The 15,509-nt window shown below is 35.8% G+C and overlaps 1 protein-coding gene across 6 annotated transcripts in view; it reads right to left on the bottom strand.

The window, feature by feature from the left end:
• The window catches only part of CEP85L (centrosomal protein 85L), a 209,058-nt gene that overhangs the window by 60,337 nt on the left and 133,212 nt on the right, over window positions 1-15,509 (bottom strand). The gene's annotated exons all lie outside the window — the stretch shown is intronic.

Here is a 15,509-nt window from a genome sequence, read left to right as displayed (position 1 = left end):
CCTTGTTTGTCTGTTATGGCAACTCTAAGAAACTAACACAATTGGTAAATCAAACAAGAACACAAATTCCTTGACAAGCTAAGAGATGCTACATGAACACCAAAAAGCAACTTTCAAGGAATTCAAACTTGCAGCAATATCTTTATCCTTTGCTTTCCAAAGATCTATTGACAAGACTTGCTTCTGAATAAACCAGTAACTGGGTGACATCAACTAGCCCTAGATTAAACCTTTAAAATGCCTGTCAGGTAATACTAGGACAGGATGTTTCAGGCAGCAGAAGATGAACAGACTAAGAATGGTAGAAACTAGATGATAACAGGGTACTTAACTTTGTCAAATGGGCGGATATTTGGAGTCGAGATGACACACAGGTTAGTCAGAGATTTAGTTTTTGAATTTCATTCTTTCTTCTGCCTAATATACAACTCAGGTTGACACTGGGCCAACATGCACCAGTACGGATATATTAGTTGTTGCAGTACCGAAGCATTTTCACTGTGGTTGAAAATAGATGCTGCCCAAACACATTGAAAGGGCTTCCCTAGTGGCTAGATGGTAAAGAATCTCCCTGCAATGCAGGAGACCCAGGTTCAATCCCTGGGTCAGGAAGAGCCCCTGAAGAAGAAGATACAAACCCACTCCAGTATTCTTGCCTGAAGCCACAGTCCACGGGGCCGCATAGAGTCAGACATAACTGAGTGACTAACACTTTTATACCCCCTGAATGTCCTATCTACTACCTAGGCCACTCCTCAGAGCTGTCCATCACCCAACAAAGAGTTACTTCCTGGCATAAACGGGGGCCTTCAGGACACCACTCATGGCATCCTTCCTGACTGGCTGGTTTCCGCTAATCAGTCTCTCAAAATTCTCCCATTTCAACACTATCTTCCAGCTTATATTTAGTCGGCAGATCCAGGATTCAAATACAGGCAGCCCAACAAAAGATCACCACACTGTCCCACTCTTTCTATTATGGCCCAGCTAACCAAGAAGGTATTTCAAATTTCATACCATAGGAGCTGGAAAAACTGTTTGACAGTAACTGCTCTTAAAAACTTAAGAGACAATTAAGCACTATAAACAATATTGCTGATATTAAGAGAAAGTCTCTGCTCATCACAACTCCATGTTACTTAATGACTATCAATTTAATGGGTAGTCACTTCACGCAATTTAGTCAAACTGTAGTTCAAACAGGAATTCATTAAAAGTGGTAACAACTAAGACCATATTAATAATTCTAAAACTCAACATAAGTTGTGGAAATTATCAGAATGATATGGTAAACTGTTTGTGCTATAATTATTTAATTTGTAGAATAAAAGTGAATATATATTTAATTTATATATTGAATTAAATATTAATCTCCTGGTAACACGTTACAGATATTTTAAATACTGGTTTTTTAATATCATTTTCATGCCTAACAGAAAACTTCTAAGATAGCTTGAGCATCTACGGTATACTCTTCCAAGAATCTATAAAAGTTTCCTCCATTGTGGATTACAAGTCAGGAAAGACCTATACCCATGATATGTTAAGCTATGCTTTACTTTACACATCTTGTACTTATTTCAGTAAGACAAGTGCCTAGACAATAGATGATGCTCTTTACAAGATGACATGAATTACTCTATTCTTCCACAAGTTAGCTGCTAAAAATATTTCCCATGATTGACAACTTCCTAAGGAAGTCTCTTCTTATTTTATAAAACTTCTTGGCATCAAGAAAGAAGTAAAAAAAAAGTAGGTCTGCAGGAGAAAAGCAATCAACAATATACTTGGTTTATAGCACTTCATCCATTGACAAGATGGACTGCTGAGTACTGAGTTGGCCAAAAAGTTCGTTCAGGTTTTTTGTAACGGTGTATGGAAAAACTTGAATGACCTTTTTGGGCAATCCAATACTTGCCAGATACATTTATGAATATACTTGAAACAAAATATGAGACTTTATTCTTCCAATTTGTAGGTTCCTTAATCTAAACCCTTTAGAAACAAAAAAATTGAGCAAATAGGAAGAAAGGAAAGGAAACCTTTCTCTATAGTTAAGATGCAGCAAACAATTACCAAACTAGTTGCATGGCAGTCTTCCTACTAAACTTCAATCCTGATTCATAAAATAGTCTAAAAATGAGAATGAATCCTGACAACCAAATGCTGTAGGTGGTGTGTAATTAGTCGCTCAGTTATGTTGGACTCTGCAACCCCATGGACTATAGCCTGCCAGGCTCCTCTGTCCGTGGGAATTCTCCAGACAAGGATACTGGAGTGGGTTGCCATGCCCTCCCCCAGGGGATCTTCCCAACCCAGGGATCAAACCCAGGTCTTCCACATTGCAGGAAGATTCTTTACCATCTAAGCCACCAGGGAAACCTTAATCCTGATTCATAAAAATAGTTTAAAAATGAGAATGAGTCCTAACAACCAAATGCTGCAGGTAGAGTTACACGTAATTTTAAAAATCTGTTTATGTTTGCCCTACACTGAAAATGACAATTATGGAAACATGTTACCTTTTAAGGCTTTTATAATGAGGGCTTAGTGTATGCTATTCTAAATGAAGTTATAGAACACAATTTGAAACACCTAGTAAGAGTTATTAAAATCACAGCACGGCAGCTACTGTCCCTTTATGATTTTGCACACTATATAAACTACTACATTACTTAAGATATAGAGAAAAGAAACTGATGAAATTTTATTTTTAATATAATTTATAGCAAATTGGAAGTTTGTATCCTTTGACCTACATCTTCCCATCTCCCCACCACCCTAACCTCTGGTAACCACTACTCTAGTTTTTATTGCTATAAGTTTGGCATTTTTAGATTCTACATGTAAATCACATGGTATTTGTCTTCCTCTGACTTATTTCATTTAGTCAACTAACTTTCACAAGGGGTGCAAAGCTGATTAAATGGGGGATTGAATTTGGTATCTAATCAAAAGAAGTGAAAAATGTATGTCTACAGAGACCTACAGGCAAACACTTCATCACTCCAGACTGGAAACAAACCATTAACTGATAAATGGATAAACTGTGCCACATCCACAAAATGCAATACTAACTTAACAAAAACAAAATGTATACCTAAACGCCGTGGGCCTAAACTTTATTTTTCTCTCTACCTCAAAGTAAGATTGCAGTGAAATCAAGGTCTTGCCTGCCTGGGGAAAATGTGTAAGCACACAAAGATGCACTGTGGATGATACAATGTGCTGCTGCTGCTGCTGCTGCTAAGTCACTTCAGTCGTGTCCGACTCTGTGTGACCCCATAGACGGAAGCCCACCAGGCTCCCCCGTCCCTGGGATTCTCCAGGCAAGAACACTGGAGTGGGTTGCCATTTCCTTCTCCAATGTGTGAAAGTGGAAAGTGAAAAGTGAAAGTGAAGTCGCTCAGTCGTGTCCAACCCTTAGCGACCCCACGGACTGCAGCCTACCACGCTCCTCCATCCATGGGATTTTCTAGGCAAGAGTACTGGAGTGGCTTGCCATTGCCTTCTCAGACAATGTGCTACCTCAGCTATAATTTCCTACCTATTCATCACTATGGACCTATTTTACATTGACAAATAATTGAGAGAAAAGATCAGGTGAAGTAAATACTGTACACAAAGGATGCAAAAACAGAGTTGGTAATGAAGGGCAGCAGAATATGCCAGTCCAAAACATAACTGTAGGGGCTCATCAACATGCCACCATAATAATGACATGTTAATTATTTTGAGCGGTAGGAAGTTGAAATCCAGCCAATGCAGGGAGAGGCTTTCTCTGAACTCCACTCTCTGCCGAAGGACAGATCCTCCCAAAGGAACTCAACTGTCATAAATCCCCTTCCTGGGAGTTTCATCAGAAAGGATTGGCTCTTATCATGGAAAAGAAGACTAGAAGCAGACAGTGTACCCAGACAAACTTCCTCACTAGTTACCATCTCTCCTATCTATTCTTCTAAGGCCTATTCATTTCTCTTAAAAATCATATATCTCCCTCGAGAGGCCTGTTTCCTTCCTCTGCTTTTCTTGAATTGAGCGGTGTCTAATCCTGAATTCTAAAGCTACCACTCTGAGTTCCTCATTTTTCCCTAAGTATCTTCCATGGGTACACAAGGTACACATGTTAATAAACTTCTATTTGTTTCTCTTGTAATCCATCTTTTATAACAAGGGTCTACCAACTAAGAATGGTAGAGAGAAAATTATTTGTCCTCCCGACCAAAAACCTACAAGCTGGTTCTTAAGAGCTGTCGATACTTAAGAAGAACAAAGAAGCTGTCCAATAATAGGACAGGGGGCAATTCTGCTTCCAAATATGAAAAACAAGAAAGTATTTTATATTCAAATAATGTCTTCCCTGTAACCAGTAGTAACACATTTTTATCCCAAGTATTTAGAAAACAATTAAGAATTTCCATTCAATAAAGTTGTAACTGGTTAGGAGAGGAATACCATTTTGTGGCAGAATTTCAATTCATCAGTCATGTTTCTACTTGCCCATAAATAATGTAAGTAATCAAAGAGAAAGTAATTTGAACATAATATATAATTTACAGCTTGTGAATAATAATAAAACTTAAACTAGACACGAACATGAAATCTAGAAGATAACTATAAAGGCATGTAGCTGTGAGCAAACTCCAAGTATGGAACAGGAAGGAAGTCATCAAAGTCACCAACATTTCAAAATCTGTTCAGCAGAACAAGGACACCTTTCAGTTCAGTTCAGTTCAGTCGCTCAGTCATGTCTGACACTCCGCGACCCCATGAATCACAGCACACCAGGCCTCCCTGTCCATCACTAACTCCCGGAGTTCACTCAAACTCACCTTTATAAGTAAACATTTTTAACACATAATTGGTAGTTACCAAACTCAGAGAGGAAGGGGAACTCCTCATTTAGATGTTTTACCTAAAAATGCATAAGATACACTGTTGCAGTGGTGGTTGAGAAAAGAAAACAGTAGCCTGGAAAAGACTCTGATGCTGGGAAGGATTGGGGGTAGGAGGAGAAGGGGACGACAGAGAATGAGATGGCTGGATGGCATCACCGACTCGATGGACATGAGTTTGAGTGAACTCCGGGAGTTGGTGATGGACAGGGAGGCCTGGCGTGCTGTGACTCATGGGGTCGCAAAGAGTCGGACACGACTGAGCAACTGAACTGAACTGAGCCACAGTCTAGCCAGAGTGTTCTTGCTCAGTCACGTTGGACTCTTTGTAACCCCACCAGCTGGGGTCCACCCGGCTCCTCTGCCAATGGAATTTTCCAGGCAAGAATACTGGAGTGGGTTGCCATTTTCCTACTCCAGGGGATCTTCCCCACGCAGGGATTGAACCTGTGTCTCTGATATCCCCTGCACTGGCAGGCAGATTCCTTACCACTGTGCCACCTGGGAAACCCAGTCTAGCCAGTATACTAGCATAACTCTTCTGCATCTAGACCCTAACCACCCAGAATTCTAACATATGTATGGCCACCTCATTGTAAACATCAAATTCCAGTCTAATAATTGAATAGGGAAAACATGCATCTACAACAATCCCAAATGTATCTATTTAGATGAGACCCAGATGCTATGAAAAGTTGCCAAAATATGTCACGTAATGGTCAAACATGCTTCTAAAATAAGCGCACTATTTGCATCTGAAAATAGCTCCAAATTCTTTGGCCTCAGCCTGGACAAATACTGTTAAACTTAGATAATCTAGTGCTGCCACACTTAACTGGACTACAACCTCTGCAATTCTTCAAGTTTGCTATCTCTCTTTCATTTGCCTTTGTTACTCAGCTCATTCGTCACTCACAACACGTCAAATAACACAGCATATCCTCCTCTCTTTCCTGGAATAATCTATCTGAAGAGATACTCTACGAGTGCTTTGTGGTAAACGTATCAGGATACCTCACCCAGAGGTAAATTCACAAAGCTCATCAATGTAGATGAAGATAAGTTACAAATTATATAGAATTTAGAGTTTTTATTCAAAGAGAAGGAAAAACATGGATTACAGAACTGTCATTAAAACAAAATCTGTATCTTACGTATTGTATTATTACTAAAAGAATGTGCATAAAATAAAAAAAAAATCTATCTTTAAGCCCATGTAATTATTTATGGAATGTATTACTACATATTTCTCCAAACAACAACAAATTATATAAAAAATTCTATCCATAAACTCATCAGAGTGACTAATTATAAACAAAAGTCTGCATCATGACTCTTGAAATTTAAATTACAGAAGGAACTGAGTTTTTAATGATCTCACTATTTCTTTGTCTATATTATTAATTAATTCTATAATGCTATTTTTGCCAACCTGATATGCTTTACTGAAATAACAATACAAATATATCAAGTTACTTCAAGGGTAAAAGACTCTAAAAAATGATAAAAAGAAACTGATGACAGGAATACATAGCTACATTTTATATCTTAAAAGTACATGTATATGAAAATAGAACTTAGTATTACTGATTTCCACTATGCTACACAGCTAAGTTACTATTAATTTAACTCTTTTTTTGGAGGAAAAGATATTTTTCCTCTGAAAAATCATTCTGGTTGATGTATAATCTTTGTTAGAGCATCAGCATGTTTTTTAAAAATGCCAACAAAGGAATGATCTACGCATGAAACATGATCTCATTACAGCTGTAACACAAAAGTGAAGGGGGTAAATGATATATTCAAGATTGAGGAGCAAATCATTTTCCCTAAGCAAATCAATCAGAAGATTCAGAGTGGAAGTGTTTAAGTATTCAAATTTAATAATGGATTTCACCTATAAAAAAAGAGAATGCAGTATTTTCCAAACCTTTTGTATAGTTACTTAAGGATAACAAATTTACCAGATTACAGAATCAGACTCTACTAAAACAGAGCGGCAGTATGAGCACTGACTAGTCCATTTATTTTTAAAAGCAGATTACCAAAATGTGTCTTACCAATTTTTTTTTAATCATATTGTAGCACTGAGAGGTAAAAGAAAAGTATAAAATAATAAATGTGTTTTGGGACCAAAGTACTGCCTACATTATTTTAAAATGTTATGTAGGATTTTTCTAAAAGGATACAAAAGGAATTATGAATGATGGTTATCTTGTGAGGAGACAGGGAGTTGGCTTCTACTTTATATCATTTGGGATTAAGTTACTTTGCTTGGCATACATATACTACTTTTTCTTCTTTTCTGACAGTGCAGTTAAGGGCCATTAAGTACTTTCTTCTTTCATATGTTAAAAACACTGTTTTTTTAAAAATATATATTTCAAGAGTCAACAATGGGTAATCTCAAGAGTAAAATTGCTGACAGTTTAGAGAGGCAAGTTGACTGCTGCTCAATTTAAACATCCCTTCACGTATTTTTCTAAAAAGTATCAGCACCAGCAATGTTAGAGAATTTTTTAAATTTTTGTGGCAATGCCCAGAGTCTAGTTCATTCCCTAGACTATAGCATAAAATCAACAAAAAGAGAATGACTAACGATGATCCCTCAAGTATGTTTCTCAGTTTTCAAAAAAATCCAAAATTATTTTGAACAGCACAGATAGGTATTGCAAGTAGAGTATTATGACAGTACTTATGACAGTGGTTCCTATCCCAGTTTAGTCTGCATCATAAGCCTGGCCTTATTCTCTTAAAATTCTTGGTACACAACACAGAATCTGGTAATATTTGCTAAATATTAAGCAATCTAAAAATTCACAAACTTCAAAAGGTTACCATCCCTGAAATTATCAGTATTTAAAATCTCTATTAACATTTTTATAGCAATGATATATATAATAAAAAAGATATGTATATAATCTAAAGATCATAGTTCAAAGATTAATCAACAAACTTACACTTGAATAAAAATGATGCTTTCCAAACCTTGAGGCTCAGCCTCATTTCTCTCAGACCCAGGAAATCTTTGAGTAATCTACATAACTAACTTAATTTTAGTTTGCATTTTAGACATACTTTTGGGAAAAAAAGTCTTCAGTGACTATATTGTACTTCTATTCTGTATGTGTAAAGTCTCAAGAGCACTTTTGATTCTCAAACATTCACCACACAGATTCATAATAATCCAAACACTGAGTTTTTAGATATTTTATGTTTTCAAGTTAGATTTTAAAAACTGACATAGTAATGCTGGAGTCAACAATCAACTCTTCAGCTATCTATGGCCCCAACTAAGCAATAAACCTATAAAAATGAATACTTTAACAGGGAAGCCTGAACAACCAAGTTTGCCAAAAGTATGCTCTTGATCTTAATGCTAACGGCTGGTCCTGGAACCTACTCACTTCCTCTGACCAACCCAAGGGCAAATGAAGACAGCAGATGATGACATGTTCACATCCTTTTGCTGTGCTATATAAGCTTTGAATCTGGAGATGGGTTAAGGAGGAAGTTCAGATTTACTGCAATTTATCAAAACAGTGTACAACACGTACAATTCTCAATGCATTAAACTGCTGATAAAAACTTAACATCTACACATTAGAAAGTTGGGCTTATTAATCTTTTCTGCTGGGACATTTCTTGTTTTATAAGATAAACACGAATTCTACATATCAAAATCCATTTTACATAACTTTTTCAAGAGTGCATCTATGCTGAAAACTCAAGGGTCACTTGCATTTGTATTCCATAACTTCCTTTGACTTAGCCCTTTACAAGCTCATTTGTAATGGCAAAAAATATTTAAAATATCCATTAACCTTAACTTCTATGGGATAAGTAGTATGAGGAGTAAAGAAAAAATAAATCAGCCCCCATTCATGAAATGCATGCAAATAAAAAATAAATACCTAAAAAACATATAAAGTCCCCCCCTCCAACTTCTGCTTTATCTGAGTTTCCTGAATTGTAAGAGATACTTAATACTTACGCAATTAAAAATTAAGAACAAACAGGCTTCTCCCTACACATTTTTGAATAATAAAGTCAAGAAAGAAAGGAACAGATTCCAGATAGAAGAAATATTTAACATCTTTTTTTTTTTCATTTTTTAATTTATTTAATTGGAGGCTAATTACTTTACATTATTGTATGGTTTTGCCACACATTGACATGAATCTGCCCCGGGTGTACATGTGTTCCCAGATAGAAGAAATAAAACACACAAATGGCAGAGTTGTCAAATAGAGTTAGGAGTAGATGACACCAAATTAGGAGAAACCTCTGTGTGCAATGGCTGTAAAATTTGGGTTTTTAATTTTGAGGGACATGGTGATAATAAAGAAAAGTTCTCAGCATGTGAGAACCAAATTTACCTGTGAGAAGGCAACTTGGATATCAGGGTAAAGAACAGGAGAGGGTCAAGACAGTAGGTTATATAAAAGCTCAGAGGAGAGCTGATAAGGCCATGGGAACACAGATTTCGAATCGGCAATCTGCATTTGATTTCCTAGTGGACCAGAGTCTGTGAGAAGACAGAAACAAGGATCAGTCCCAAATTTCCATTTTGGATGACAAATAATGATGCCAACAAAGAGACCGGGAATGCAAGGAGCTCAAGCACTGGGGTGTAGAGCAAAAGATAATGAATGTAACGGGAGTGGGGCACTCCGGGGTCTACGAATCTTTGAAGTGGATTGGAGTCTTCCTAACAAAGGAATAACCTCATGGTCTACAGAGTTCTGAAGCAAGTACCTGGAGACTTGAGGGTCGAATTCTGTTGTTAAATTGGCTGTTAAGTGTATGTGTGTGAATGAGATTTTCCATTTCTCATTTTGGCTTCAGTTCTGTCAACTTCTTTTGCATAAAATAAGTAGCTCTCTTAGAAATCATAATGGTGGTAATTTGACTCTCAATCCTAAATTTTCTTGTCTTCCTAGTGTTATCTTGCACTAGTGGTTAATTTCCAAATGTTAAATGTTTATCTGTACATTACTTGTTTACTGATAGACAAATTCCTTAAAAGACCACAGAGCATGCTACAGCATTTCTTTCCATCACTTAGAGTGTGCTTCATAAATTTCTCCCAAATTGTGCAAACCTACATGGCAAGCACTTCCTTTAAACTAACTGGCTTCACTTGATGTCAAACTCTTCCCCATTGCTAATTGGGCTATTAATATTTAATAAGACAAGAGTTTGTCCAGAGTTCAGCATTTATTAAAAAAAAATAAAATGGTTTAGCCTTCAAGCGTCTGACACATCAATTTCTAAAGCAAAATCTACCTTCCCTTAAGTTTTATAAGTTAAAATCTACCTTCTTAAGTTTTATAAGTTACTTTAGTATTGGTCTTTTTTTACCTTCAACTTGACGAATAACTCCTATTCTCTCTTCTCTATGAATTTAGGCACTTCCCCATCCCCTAAGTCACAGACTACTATTCTTATCATTTTTGCTCTTAGATGTTTTTTCAACTAATTCTTCTTTAGGTAGCTTTAAAATTTAATGCAGTCATTTCTCAAACTTTCAATAGAACAAAATCCTTAAGACTTAAGTAAAATCCTGGGGGTCTAACCCAGAAAAGTTCCTTTTCTTTCAAGTATCACAAAAATTTATTCAAAACTTGCATTTTACTATATTACATATTTAAGTATTGAAATGCTTTAATTCGGTCACAACCTAAATTTTCTTAAAAAGTTTCCACAAGGAAAAAAAAAAAACAGGTCTACCTTGAAAGGTCTTTTGCTTCCACACACCATTACAACTTGGAGTTTAAACAGTGTAAAAGATTTTATACATCATGTGTGTGTGTGTGCTCAGTCATGTCTGACTCTTTGAGACTCCATGGACTGTAGCCTGCCAGGCTCCTCCATCCGTGGAATTTTCCAGGAGTGGGTTACCATTTTCTACTACAGGGGATCTTCCCAACCCAGGCATCGAACCCGCGTCTCCTACGGCTCCTGCATTGCAGGCTGATTCCTTACCACTGAGCCACCTGGGACTCACTTTATACATCATAATTTCCTTTAAACAAAGTAAAATCTCAAAAATAAACTTTTAAAGAATACTGAATTAAAAATGCCACAAAACTATGAAAACAAATGTAAAGAAATTAACCTAGGAATCAGAGTAATCACTTATCTGGGAGGAGAAAACAGGGGGAATATGGGCAAGATCATATAACTATTTAGGTATACGTTAATAGCCCATTTTGGGGGGACTCTCTTGTTGGTACAGTGCTTAAGACTTTGCCTTCCAAACCAAGGGGTGTGGGTTTGATCCCTGGTTGGGGAACTAAGATCCCACATGCCTCATGGCCAAAAAAGCAAATCATAAAACAGAAGCAATACTGTAATAAATTCAATAAAGATTTTAAAAATGGTCCACATAAAAAAATTTATTTATTTTTAAATTTAAAAAAATATTTTATTTTATTTTTTTTTTCTTTACTACTTTATTTATTTATTTATTTTTTTACAGTTAAAAGTATTTTTATTAAAAAAGCACAAATGCAAAGAAATGAACAGAGGAAAATTTATGCGTCGAATCTGGACTGGTCACTTATGATAATATACATGAAAAATTTGGTTTTTGTTTAGGTGGTAAATTTAGAGGTACTTATTTTTTTAACTATTAAAATAAAGTTAAAACTAATAAAACTAGTAATTATATAAATAAAAGCAGGCTTTTTAATGTTAAGAGTATATAAAACACCATGAATTATTATAAATCAAATGAGCACAGAAAATAAAATTGTTTTAAAAATTTACAGAGATTCAATTTAGGAAGCATAGGCTTATGCTTCAATGTTCCCTCACTCTCTACAAATATATTTTACATCATTTTTAAATGACAAGAAAGTTGTTTTCTCAATTACTGTACTCTTATCCCCAATCTCTCCCAATTATTTTCTTCCCCCACAATGAGCTTTAAAATTTATGTTTTTTTTAAGTGCCTATAAGACTTCTGCAGGATCATTCAGTACCACCATGCAATCTTTCCTGGTTCCTCTATTATTAATTCACTCATCCAATCATCCATTCAATCAGTATCTAAGAACTGCTATGAGCAAGGTGCTATACTAGGTAATAATACTATAAGGAATAAAGAGGATATAAACATGAGTTACTGGATCAGCGGAGCTTGCAATTTATTTTAGGCAGATACATTTCTAAACACAATAAAATGAGATAGATAATAATAGGGGTACATGCAAAAGTGTTTATCATAAGAAAGAGAGGGCTGCACATGTAAATTGAAACAGTACTTTAATGGGGACACAGGTTAGTAAGGAGGGCATTCCTACAAAAAGTGAGGAGGCTTAAAATAGAACAATAGCTTGTTCAAATAGCTGCAGGCAGCTGGACAGGGCCAGGGCACAGGATACAAAGGAATGTGATAAGAGACAAGCTGGAAAAGCAGGGCCTAAAAAAGCAAACTAGGAGATCTTGGTTTTAGCCTGTCAGTCTTCTTTCCAAAAAGGGATGCCCCATACAAAGACAGAAACCACCTCCAACACAGGACTTCTTAATTTTCTGTGCCATGGACTTCTTCTGGCAGATGGCTGAAGCTGACTGATCTGTTTTTATGTTTTTATATCATAAAATACACAGGATGCCAAGTAATTTTTATAGACACTCCACTCCTAAGGTAGGGAAGCATAACTGTGGGCTATGTACAGTAACTTCCTTCTGGAAAGTAAAAGAAGGAGAGGGAAAAGAGTAACTTTACCATGGAGAAACTTGACGAATACTTCACTTCAGCCAGGTGATCCAGGTTAACAACACTGGTAAGTCATGCTCATAGGTATGTATACTTGGTATGTGGTGAAAATGGTACTCAACCTCTCTGATCTTCCTCTCAAAAAGACATCACCCAGCCTCACCATGAGAAAAACATCAGACAAGTCCCAACTATGGATGTTCCATAAGAAACTGTCACAACCAAGGGGGCCAAAGGAGACATGACTACTAAATGTAATCTGGTGACCTGGAAAAAATCCTGGAAAAGAAAAGGAAAACCAAGGAAAACTGAAAAAATGGGTTTTGCTTAAAATAAAGTATCAACATTGGTACAAGTGTTGTGATAAATGCACCATTCTTGTGTAGGATATGTCAACAACAGGGGAAACCAGGCGTGGGGAATACAGCTCTCTATACTATAGTGAGTAAGTAAGTGTTAGTTGCTCAGTCATGCCTGACTCTTTGCAACCCCATGGACTGCAGCCCACCAGGCTCCTCTGTCCATATATTTGCACTAATTCTGTAAATTCAGAACTCTTTTAAAATAAAACTTAAAAAATGAGAAACATATATTAGAAAAGAAATTACACCAAAATAAATATTTTTTAAAAAATAAATTGATGTTGTAATATTTCTGCTTTATTTCCTTTCATTTTTCTTTTCTATTCTTCTTTATTAATGCATTAAATAATAATATTTACAGGCAGCTTAACTGCATAATTTCATGCGGTATGAATATGAATAGTATTTCAAGCGATATGCTGCAACTGTTCTATATGAAATTATCTAAGGCTGCTATAGTGACAGTAAACATACAACTGAGGAAAGGCTAACTCTCATTCAGAGTTTAGTAAAAATAAAGATCCTTAATATTTTTCCTATCCAAGTTCAAAGGGCACTGAACTCTACCCCTGGGCTGTAAGAATCATCTTCAAAAGGAAAATAAGTACTAACACTAAATGGACACTGTGTTGCAAGATCTCTAAGTCATTATATACATATTTCATCTTAGGAAAATCCTCACAACAAACCCATCCCACAGATAAGGCAGCTTAAAGAAGTCTGTATATGGTCATATACAAAAACGGATTCAGACTATAGTCTGACCCCAAATGAAGATTCTGACAAAGCACCTCTAAAAACACTTTCTAGACCATCATAGTGGGATTTTTGAGGAAATGTCTACTGGTTATTCTGTAGTTCACCAAAGGTCCTAGTATGCAACTTTCTGTTTAGGCAATCAGCCTAAAAGGAAGATGTAACAATTCCTAGAGCTCCATTTAGACTAACAATGATGATCAGCAGCAGCAACAACAGATAAACCAAAGGAAAACGGTAGACACAGAAGCTCCCCACTCTTGCACAAATATACTTTGTTAATATCCGTCTGGGTATACATATGTGTGTGTGTGTGCATGCACGCGCATGTGTATTTGTCAACCTATACAGGTTTTTTGAGCAAATCTGCCAACATGTGAAATATCTAGGCCATATTTTATTCAGTCTGTGGTAGTTTCTTACTTTAATACAAGTTAAGTATTACTAACACTATTTTCTTAGAACTAGAGGTGCTCATACTACAATGATCTATCCTCTAAGGTTCATTTTCAAATGAATGTGTAGGCAAACTTAAAGCAGACTTGCTAAAAATAGTTTGTTTTTAATAATTCATCTATTTCCATCTTAAAATTTCTTAGTTGATAAATATTACTCTCTGAAATGCATACCCATGTTACACTATCGCTCCCCCCATAACATGCCAACCTACCAGAGAATTATAACTAAAGAGGTCCAAATCTGAACCGTCAGTCTGTCACTTAGCAGCTTTGTCATATTTGACAAATTACTATAAATCATGTTAGGGATGTATTTCAAGTCCCTAGGTTTTGTATGTTGGTAATCACTAGCAATTGATAATAATCAGAGATCCTTATTATGTAAGGATCGAAAGAAAAAATGCATGAATAGTACTGAGCAAAATGTCAAACGTTCATGAAATTTACTTAATTTCGGGTTTTCCTTTTAAGCTGTAAAATTTTCCCTTAGCAATGTTCACAGAGGGCCTTTGCTGAACATTATTTCTCTGATAGTTTTAGCCGTTTCTTTAAATAACAAGAGATTTGTTTCAGCAAAGGATTTATCTTTCTTTGGAAGAAGCCAAAATCATCTCCATTTAAGGACACATAAGCAGCTGCTGCAAAAGATTTTAGTTACCCATAAGAAAGTGAAGCAGGCTGAGTTCACTTTGCTGTAATCATTTTAAAAATTAAAAATAACAAGTAGCTTCTCCAGAATTATAGTCAAGATTTAAGAATCAGAATTTGGATGAGTGGTGATTTTAAGTTAATCTAATATATAAACAAATAAATTGGGGGAAAAAAAAACACAGGAAAAAGATGCCTGGTTTGTCAAAGGAATTCTTTCCTGTTCTCAGAAGTTCAAAAGATCATTTCATTTACTAAAATTTCATTTACATAGTAAATTTCAGGAAAACTACTACTGCATTAAATGAGGCACACCCTTTTAGAAATACTACTTAAATTTCCAAACACATGCACATCTACCGTCAATAAAGCATCATTAACTAGGATGCCACTGATCAGTTAATGTGGGATGACATCTTTTTGGCTAGAAAGTTACTCCTGATACTGTCAGCTTACCGGAATTTTAGTAAGATTTTATGGCAATTTACTGCAGCTGGTTAAAAAACCTAAATACTTAAATTTGAAAAAAACTTTTCTTGGGGTGATATCTATCAGTTTAAATAATGAGAGTTAATGTTCATAAATACACTGTTATTTTTTAGAGCACTAATTGAGAAAACAAGTGAACTAAATACATTTCTTAGTTATCACTTTAACTATAAGA

This window comes from Moschus berezovskii, chromosome 10, assembly GCF_049115385.1.
Source record: "Moschus berezovskii isolate FMDL1 chromosome 10, NW_MosBer_1.0, whole genome shotgun sequence".
NCBI classification, from domain to species: domain Eukaryota; kingdom Metazoa; phylum Chordata; class Mammalia; order Artiodactyla; family Moschidae; genus Moschus; species Moschus berezovskii.
This window is presented reverse-complemented; position numbering and strand designations above follow the sequence as displayed.